At 38.3% G+C, this 10,732-nt stretch overlaps 1 long non-coding RNA gene across 1 annotated transcript; it reads right to left on the reverse strand.

Moving 5' to 3' along the window:
* Positions 1-3,942: 3,942 nt before the first annotated feature.
* Positions 3,943-4,611, reverse strand: LOC133529426 (uncharacterized). Its single transcript, XR_009801133.1, has 2 exons — positions 4,536-4,611; positions 3,943-4,163 (listed from the first exon to the last, which is right to left on the reverse strand). It is a non-coding gene; the product is annotated as an uncharacterized LOC133529426 (long non-coding RNA).
* Between the last annotated feature and the right edge of the window lie 6,121 nt (positions 4,612-10,732).

Below are 10,732 nucleotides of genomic sequence, written 5' to 3' on the forward strand. Positions count from 1 at the left end.
GTCTTCTACGTTAGAGAACGTAACGTACAAATAGCCATTTCAAAACCACTAGAGTAAATTTATTCGATAGGGTAACGTGACGTACGCGTTTGCGTTAAGTCTCATTTTGTATGGGATTTAGAAACAGCGCGCCAAGCGGGACGTATTGGAAACTCAAATTCGCATACAAAATTAGACTTAACGCAAACTCGTACGTCACGTCTCGCCATCGAATAAATTTACACTAGGTGTACAGATAAACGTCAGCCCATACAATAAGTATTACGTGAGTATGACCATGGAGATTTTCGACAGAGGGGTAGCCCTTAAAGGCGACTCCAGTTGGATAAATGCTCTAAGACAGGACGTCGACTAACGACTATAAGGTTGTTATTAGTTAAGGACAATTCACGCTAGAACGGCGCGGGTCCGAACCGAAGCAACCAACACTTCATTTTCTATGATAGGTGACCGGTGGTAGGTAGGTAGGTGCTTTGTATAAAAAACGAAGTGTTAGATGCCTCGGCCTGCACCCGGGCCGTTCTAACGCGAGTCATCCTTTATGACGCAATGATGTTAAGATAGATCTATTGTTGATTTAGGGGTCAAAAGTTAAGAAAAGAAGCACGAAAAGTACATATGTATTTAACGAAAGCTACTGCAATTGATTTCAATATTATTAACCAATTAAAACTGTGGTTTTTTGCTCCAGTCATGGAATGTTTGGCGCCATTCATTTTCAAAAATAACAAATATGAATGAAAAATTAAATTTAAGCAGGTGTTTGGCTTTTGTTTATGGTAAAATCTTGCCAGCGATTAAAAAGTGATGGTAAATACTTGTTTTATAGCATTTGTCTATACCATTCCATTACTGGTGCCTGTTCCATTATAGGGGTGTTTACTATAGATGATCGTAATCGTATATGATTTATAATTTCCGTGATATATTTTTCAAAAGTGTTTTTTTTTTTAAATAAAATACATCAAAATTTTACCCCTGAACTGATTTAGATGGAATTTGGTATGAAGAGAGTTTGAAGCCCGAGGAACGACATAGACTCAGACCAAGGTAAGTTGACAGCGATATTGATAGACTTCTATGAAATTATGACGTTAACTTAACACTTAGGTACACCTTCTGGGCTATCAAAAACGCTGTCAACTTACCTTGAGTTGACTCAATCATCATCCCACGGAAGTCGCAGGCAGAAACTAGTAATGAAAATAATTGCATTATAGATTGTATATTTGATATAGCCATTTTTTATTTAGCGACAGCGAGACTGTCCTTCAAAGCCCTACAACGGGCACACCCTATTCCGGATCCGACCTCCGTGTCCGTACGCGTCGATCACTCCGTAGTGAAATTGACATTTTTGTCATTTCGACGTGTCACGTCATTTGTGTTTGTTCCCGAACAGCTTCAGCGATTTCCAAAATTTTGTCCAAAATAAAACTTGCATTCAACATTTTTATTGCTTATTATAAGTTTTTATTTAACTTGCCCAATAATAATATGCTTGCTTAATAGTATGTAAATTTGACTCACTTTCCGATTTCCGAATGAGCTGAAAATTTTCTTACATGACATGGAGCTGATCTGATGATGGAGACAGGAGTTGGCCATAGGAACTCTGTGATAAAACAACGCAACCTAACGGTGTTTGGGTTTTTTTAGAATTGTCTCGAGGAGTGAGTATTAGTTGCATGTGGAAAGAAATGTACAGTCAGCGACAAAAGCTTGTATCCTAAATGAAATTTTTGCCAAAAACTAATTAGTACGAATTTTAAAATAATTTCATTTATATTACTAAGACGAATTATAGCAACTGGCAAAAGGATTACCTACTTACGATACGGACGTTTTAATTTGCGTTTCAAAACCAATTTAGTTCGCAAATGTTGTACACATATTTTATATTTAAAAATCAAGAATTGTAAATTTAAATTGATCAATAATTCCACAGAAGTTAAGTTTCGTCATAGTCCCAAAACCATCAACCACTCATAGTCATACTTTTATACATTTGGGCGCTATTCAAATTATTTGTTAACGACGTTAATCGCAAGCGTTTTTCTAATAGACCGCGGGCCAGGAGCATATATCGTTAGTCATCGCCTCCCGATTGATAGTTTAGACGCTATCATGAATATGATGCCATGCCCGTGCCCGTTGTATCGCGGTGGAAAGAGGCGATGACTACATTTTTTTATGTGTTTCGATGGTGGCTGCGATTCCTCAACCGACCAACGGAGCGGCAGCTGACATCCTTAAGGGTACACCATATAGTTGTTAATCACTATACGAGTTTTGGCCCAGGCGCAAAAACGAAATTTGCGCCTGGCCCGCGGTCTAAAAGTTCGTACTTAAAATACGGAAATTACAATTTGGGGCATTCTTTTTATTGCCAGAATTTTGTATAAATGCTAACGAAACTAACAATTGTTCTGAGAAAAATCTTTGTAAGTAGATACTGTGTCCAGATAGGGTCAGGTCAGCAGGGGCGCGCCCTCCGCATACCTACCATTACTCGTCATAGTAATATATATGTATACCTCGCTACATTTTCCCGTCCGTCGCGTGGACTATTTTTACGTAGTAATAGGTATTTCCTGCAATTTACTCCCCTTTTGCAACCCTCTGCAGAACGTAGGTACTTTGAAGGGTTTCATCCCTTTTAATGATTGTGCTGTAGCGTCATATTAATATTATTCGCAATATTTTTAGATATATCGGAGCGGCCTAGGTACTCATATCTGAGTATGCACTTTAACGCCTGGATAAGAAAGAAGCTTTGTTGAGATATTTATGAACAACTTGGACGCTCCGATATCTGTGATAGCGTATGTACTAACAATCTATGTACTAATAATCTATATTAGGCGCCATCCATTGATTATGTCACACCAACTTTCGAGCTTTTGGTCCCTGTGACGTAATATATGGATGACCCATGCCAAATTTCATAATTCTAGGTCAACGGGAAGTACCCTATACTATAACCTATAAATTTTGATTCCGGATACTTAACACATTTTTTTTATACCATAGCCTTCGTCAGACTTGGCAAAACACATAACAGTAACATAGTAACTACCCATAAAGCATTTCCTCTCATTCTACGTTACGTCCTGTAGTATAGGATATCCGTATAGTTTGCCAAGTCTACACATTTTAATTTAAAATGTGAAATGCGGCCGATAGTGATCGTGACCAAGGCAATTTCTAAATTTCGTGCCAAACTGCCAACGCACTGAATACCTACATTACCTACCTACGCTGCGCTGGGTGCAACTGAGGTACAAAACAGGTTCCATACAACTGGGGTCCGAGGGCACAGACCACCTGGCATTGCAACAGTGTAGGTAAATAAATACCTACCTTAAATAATAGGTACCTACATTTTAGTTTAAATAGTTTCAGCGAGTTTCCTTACGCAGTATTTTTATTATTATTGTCATGTCAAACACCTTCAACGATACAAATAAGCGGGTACGTAGTGTATCGTATGTACCTACATACTAGTTAATGGAATTACGCTCTGCCAGGTATTTTTATCGGCAATTTCCAACGTTTCTGCCTCGAAGTGCAATTTTTCATAAAAATTCCACGCGTGAAATGAAAACGACACCGTTGGGAAAGCCGGATTCGTACGCCACACGATTTTAGCATAGTTCACGATTCTGCGAGCAACTATGTGGGTTAGGGCAATGCGCATATATGTCTAGATAGCTAGGATCTCTATATCTATACCAGAGTCAGGTATCAAAAGGCCCACGAGGGATTTCGCCCGTCCCAGCACTTTCGTAATCCGTGGAACGTGGTACCGAATGCCTGGGCGAGCTCGCAACGTCGCGCGTCGACCTCGCTATCATCGCCACCCGCGGTGACGCGATCTGAAAGGTCACCAGCCGCGGCGTCCACCGTCCGCTAATGTCTTCGTTTGGCTAAACAATCGCAGTTTCATAAAATTTTATTTAATCCCATAACTAAAAAAATTATCTTACGACGTGGCGTCTTGTGTGTCTTCTGTCCCACTCGCTTCCGTCTCGCTCGGCCCCTCCCCCCGACGGCCGCGCCGCCTGGCGGTCGCGCCGCGCAACACGATCGTCTCTACGGCGTTGCCACTCCGTATAATTTCGCTCGACGTAAATTTCATACTAAACAGTTCAATGGACTTTCTGAAAACTAAAAACGTGTCAGTATACGTAAAACGGCATGTGTTAACTCGGAAATCGTCGTAAGTGTTGTTTAAAGCGTTCATTTGCGTTATTTTGTGTGTTTTCTAAGTGCGAAGTTCCGTTGTCGTGTCTTGTGTGGTGTCGCGATCTGCTTGGAGCCACCACGTTGGATTACAGCTAAAAAGGTACGTTTTAAACTGTTTCCCTCCTTCCAAAACCCATTCAGACTATTAGAAAAGTGATTATACTTAGTGTCACCAGTGGAAAATGTACTTAGCATTTCTCTAAACTTTTACTATTTCGTCATAGTTTTCTAGTTCACTTTGCTGCGCATATAACGGTTTAGGCATCGCTTGAAGCAGGGTAACAGACCTGTAGCCTATGTGGTAGTAGACCACGTGTTTTAACCATTACATAAGGCATACGATAAGCTTTATCTAGTGGCTAGAGACATCGTTATTTTCGTCCTCTCGCCCTTTGGCTTTGCAAATAGCACGGCGCTTTGCACATCCGTCAATTAACTAACACGGAAATATATAAACTAATTCATATCTCTAGTTAGCTATAATATAACACATTAACCTGTATGCCAACGTGGACGACCATGTAGCGGGCCATGCCACGCATTGTAGATTTTTTTTTTTTTTTCAAATCTAAATAGTGATGCTACCAATCGATTCTACACTAAAAGCGGTTTAATTTGACACCCTATATGCCAGGTCCAAAAATCCTAGAAGCCGTAAAACAGATTTTTTTCTAAAAATCTCAAAAGTAGCGTGAAAGCAAGCCGTGCGAGAGTAGTTCCAATTAATAAAATTCGTGTTGATTGCTTCTAATAGATGAAATATTTCAAAAAATGTGAATTTTATAGGTTTTTTGAAAAAAAAAATCGTCACATTGTTCAACTGTTTCATCTCAGTGCGTGCTTTTTTTACTAAAATAATTGAATGCGTAGACTTCCTATATTTCTTCATGGTGTTCGTTCTCCAGTAGCATTTTACGGACAAGTACCTCAAAATGGAACGCTTAAAAGTGTCGTTCAGGCAGGTAGCCGTAGGTAACGTTGACGAACTACCAAATCCATTAAAAATAATCCAAAATCCGTACACTAGGTCTCTTTCAAGAATCAATGCTGCTAACTTTAGTCAGTCAGCACTAAGTTTAGATAAGAAAATTCCCCGACAAGTTTTTACCTTCTGGTTTGTTGTAAATGTTATAATACTTATAATTCTATCATGAAGACTTCTATGTTCTATTCTGTAAAACAAAATCCAATATAGGTACATAACTTTTCAAAAAAAATGGGTATGGATAAATGGCTGACAGTGACACAAGTCACACACCGTTCAAGGTGGTTCGATTTTCCTACAAAAAACAATTGCATTTTATTAAGTCATTACACACAACATCAATCTATTTCGAATATTTGTTTGAGTTAAATTGATAGAAAAACTGTAGAAACCTCGGAAAAAATTGCGTGATTTTTGTATAAAACAAAGTTTTCTATCAATTTGGCGCAAACGAATATTCGAAAGTATGTAGATACATGCGAATATATTATGTAGTACCTAATAGTGTGTAATATCATAATAAACGCAATTTTTTTTGTATGAAAATCGAACCACCTTATGGTTAGGAGGTACTATCTCCGAGGTAGGTATTTGACATAATTAAACACAACACTACAAATACAAGACAGTACAATCTAAAGTATTATTGAATTTAATTCAGCTTTAAACCTACCTATTGAACCAATGTGACTGACGAGATACCTTGTGTTAAGCCACACTATGTGGAAAAAATACGTTTTTACTAACCGAATACTAATGACACCAATCGATTCTACACAAAAAACTATTCATTTTGACACCCTAAATGCCATATCTCAATTTCATAATCACTTAGAAAAAGATTTTATTCGAAAAACTCCGAAAAATATTATTCGGTCAGAAGCATGACCAAAATATAAGAAAAACTTATAATTAAGATAATTCTAACAAACACAAGCTCAAATGTTTCAGTTAGGTTTATAAAATGTACCTAAGTAAGTTTCTACTTTATTTTTTTGTGACACGCTTGTAGGTAGTAGGTATACTCTGTATCTTTAGGTATTTAAATAAAAGTAAACAAAATCTACCCTCAAATGGCTCCTTAAGCCAGTTGAGGGTAGGTGAAAATTACATGATCAAATAATGTAGGTTACAGTCAGGTCGTTCAGTGACAGATCCAGGCGGTTTTGTATTTGGTTGGTTAACCAATAAATATTATAACTACCCGAAAATGTACAAATTGTTTGTTCACTTTTATTTGACGACCGGTTTGGCCTAGTGGGTAGTGACCCTGCCTACGAAGCTGATGGTCCCGGGTTCAAATCCTGGTAAGGGCATTTATTCGTGTGATGAGCATGGATATTTGTTCCCGAGTCATGGGTGTTTTCTATGTATTTAAGTATTTATAAATATTTATATATTATATATATCGTTGGCTAAGTACCCTCAACACAAGCCTTATTAAGCTTACTGTGGGACTTAGTCAATTTGTGTAATAATGTCCTATAATATATCTATAATATATTTAAATACCTATAGATACAGAGTGTAGGTATTGCAGTAGAACGATATCCAGAGAACCTTAGTATGTTGCATCCTACACATTTGTTACCGTTTTTATGATATTCAGCAAGTATGGTTTGTAATTTATAGCACGTCATTCGATTGTTATACGCACACACTTAGGTGTACGGAAGGTGGAGGTAAGGAATGAAATCCCCATGTACCAAAAAGTGTCATCAAAAAACCTTAAATAGGTGACGCTACAATACCTAGAACACTTGAACAAAATTATCAAATCATAGACAGCGCACTTCACTCCGTCAATAACGCCTAGGTTCTTAGCTACTCTAGCTGGACACTTTTGCAACAGTTCTACCATAAGAGATTTCACTCCTTTTAATTCCACACTCCATACTTAGGTGTATAACATCTGTAAAGTCCAGGGATAACCAACCATTGGTACGCTTGTTACTGACACGTGGCACAGTTATTCGATAACATATTTCGACGACCGGTCTGGCCTAGTGGTAGTGACCCTGCCTATGAAGCCGATGGTCCCAGGTACGAACCCCGGTAAGGGCATTTTTTTGTGTGATGAAGACAGATATTTGTTCCTGAGTCATGGGTGTTTTCTATGTATATAAGTATGTATTCATATCTATATACGTATTTATATCGTCGCCTAGTACCCATAGTACAAGCTTTGCTTAGTTTGGGGCTAGGTCGATTTGTGTAAGATTGTCCCCAATTATTATTTTATTTATCAAGATTCGTTTTAGGCACGCCATAGCCATTTTTTTGATATTTCATGTTGGTATATCCGGTATTTATGGAACCATTGGAGCATCTAGCTATAGTTTTAAGTGGAGCATTCCATTCCATCAGAATGATTTTCTATGATTTTTGAAAAAGGAATCTGTTAAATCTTTAGAGTCCTCCCATTTGTCCCTACCGGGCACGATGGGAATAGGTGTATTAATATGAATCATTCCCACCTTTCCCCGCTTCATGTTTGGCGCTTCACGACCGGTTTGGCCTAGTGGGTAGTGACCCTGCCTACGAAGCTGATGGTCCCGGGTTCAAATCCTGGTAAGGGCATGTATTTGTGTGATGAGCATGGATATTTGTTCCTGAGTCATGGGTGTTTTCTATGTATTTAAGTATTTATATATTATATATATCGTTGTCTAAGTACCCTCAACACAAGCCTTATTGAGCTTACTGTGGGACTTAGTCAATTTGTGTAAAAATGTCCTATAATATATATAATATATGTAAGGCGGCGGTCGCGTGGGGCCAGGAAAATGGAAATACACAACATTTTTGAGTCACATATCATACCATAATTGCAAGAATTCTCAAAAGTACCTGTACATAAAGTACATGTATGCTTGACCAAAGGTTTCTCACTCCTGGTGTAGCCGATAACACAGATATCCGATCAGTTATTAAATATCAAGTTACCTTCTCAAAATTCACTACTGTCGAGAATGTCAGCAAAAACACAAGCAAACAGTCATGTAGGTAGTACAGTCAGCTCCAATGATACCTTACTGTGACAAACTATCGCCGTTAAAAATACATATATACCTACTTATAAAGGGCATTTGAGATATGACTAAAATGGAAAAATAAAAACTATTATAGCTTAGCCCCATACGCACTATGCGGCCAGCCGCGTGCGGTTGCGGCGGACCGCTTAGTGCGTTCAGTATTTATGGTTGCGGTTTCATACATTCTTAACCGTCATGCGGCTGTCCGCACGCGGCTAGCCGCTTAGTGCGTACGTAGCCTTAAAAGTATCTCTCATTCGTATATAATGTAGGAGAATTTCAAATTTTTGGCGAATTGTCGATAGATAGAACTAAAAAGGCTAGAAGTCTTGTCATTATATTTTTTTTGGCGGTAAAGTTAATATTTTGAAAAACGATTAATCCGAAAGACCAAAAAAAAGTTTTTTGTTCGTATTATGTTTAATTTGGCTGTAATTTGATTCATTTATTTCACTACTAGTTTCGTCAAGTGTCGTTTTAAAGCAAAATGAACAATATTTTGCTTTAAAACGACATTATTGTGTTCGTACATGTATCAATTGTATCACCTATACCTCATGTTTTTGCACCGCCTACAACTTATCTGCTTTGCCTAAAGGTTGACTGGTAGAGAATGCCTTACGGCATTAAGTTCGGCTATTGTACAGTGTGTTTTCTTATGTGCAATAAAGATTAAATAAATAAATAAATATTCCTCCTAATTATTTCAACGATGCATGATGTATACCTCTTGTATTATATTATATGTGTTTACATATATTCTCATGTTGTGCAATAAAGTGGATTTGTATTGAGGATTTGTGTTGTGCTTGTTTGGCCACCTCGAAAAGATGGGTAGCGATCGGGCAGTCAAAAGGGCTTACTTGGGTCGACCAACTGGACGGCGTCATGTTGGTCATCCTAACTATCGTTGGGCGGATAGAGTGGAGGGAGATCTACGTGAGCTCGGCGTCAGCCAAAGCTGGCGCGAGTCCGCTCTGGACCGAGCAACGTAGCGTGTTCTTGTGTCGGAAGCCAAGACTCATTTTGGGTCATCGCGCCAGCCAAGTAAGAAAAAAACTACAAAAAGAAAGAAAGAAAGACATTTATTGTAATAAATTAATAGTTTAAAAAACACGCTTCCCCTTCGTCAAAGTCAGCGGTGCGTCTGGGCAATATGCATTTCGCGGCCAAGCTGTTCTTTTTGCTCAGGATATATTTGAGATAACTGAAAAACTTCCAAGTCAATCGTGTTCAAAGTCCATTACGTAGTCCACAAGTGCAAACACGACAATGATACAATATTCCATCATGGAATGCCAGTGCCTATCTTCCGGCTTCATCATCAGACCTTGAAACATAATCGTGGTCAAAGTTCATTCACTTTTCTAACTAATCCAAACACAGTTATGATACGATGTTCCATCATGAACTTCCAGTTCCTATCTTCCGGCTCCATCATCAGATCAGTTCGATAGTACCATATTATTGTATTGTCATCAGAACTACATACAGCTGCAAATTTTCATGACGCTACGCTCCTTGGAAGATGGTTAAATTAGTTACCTTAGATTCCGTTACATAGTTACATACAGGTCGACCTAATAAAAGCGTGTTAAAAACCTTCTACATACAGTAAGTATTGTATTATAATATTCTCGATTTTCGATAAGAATGCGTTTCAATAGCACTGTTATTGCAAACGCCTTTTTAGTTTCAAGTATTTTGCTTGAGCACGTCGCAAATGATGATTTCATTCAGCGCATTCCTTCGCAAAGTAAATTGTTTTCACTATATTATCGACGTTATCGGTGACTGATCGCATTACGACAATCAGCGTTTGTAATTAATGCGACAAGGTATTTTGCGGGCTTTAAGGCCTTAAACTTATTACACTAATTAACCAATTATTACACCAATAATACCACTTATGTAGTATCATATATTATATACTACATCTTATAGTGCCGTCTTCTGCCGGAGGTTGGCTATCATTAGGGCTATTTTTACTTTTAATGCTGCAGCCCAAAACAGCGATCTGGTGTTCATGTTGAACCAGCACCTGAGGTTTTGGAGCCACGAGGTACATCTTCCACATTTTTGTTTGCCTTGGATTTTCCCCTGTATTTAGCTAGAGGAGGTACTGGAGTTTCCGAATCTTTATAAGCTGTTGCTAATTTAAATAAAAACCGTCAACCGGTTGTATTGCGGTGGAAAGACCGTCAGCTGATCATATGAACATGTAAAAAATACGCGCCATACCCATGCACAAAACGCCTTATGGAATGCTACATGGAAAGTAACACGATTTTGTTATAACTATCATAAAAAGGTAAAACGCTATTTTTTACATGTTCATGCGACTAGCTGAGGTTCATACTACCGCGATATAACCGGCTGTCGATTATTCTAATTCACAATAGCATCTAAACTATCGTCTGACATAGTATCAAACGGCAGACGATGACTATATTTTTACGTGTTT

Source organism: Cydia pomonella, chromosome 20 (assembly GCF_033807575.1).
Source record: "Cydia pomonella isolate Wapato2018A chromosome 20, ilCydPomo1, whole genome shotgun sequence".
Lineage (NCBI taxonomy): Eukaryota > Metazoa > Arthropoda > Insecta > Lepidoptera > Tortricidae > Cydia > Cydia pomonella.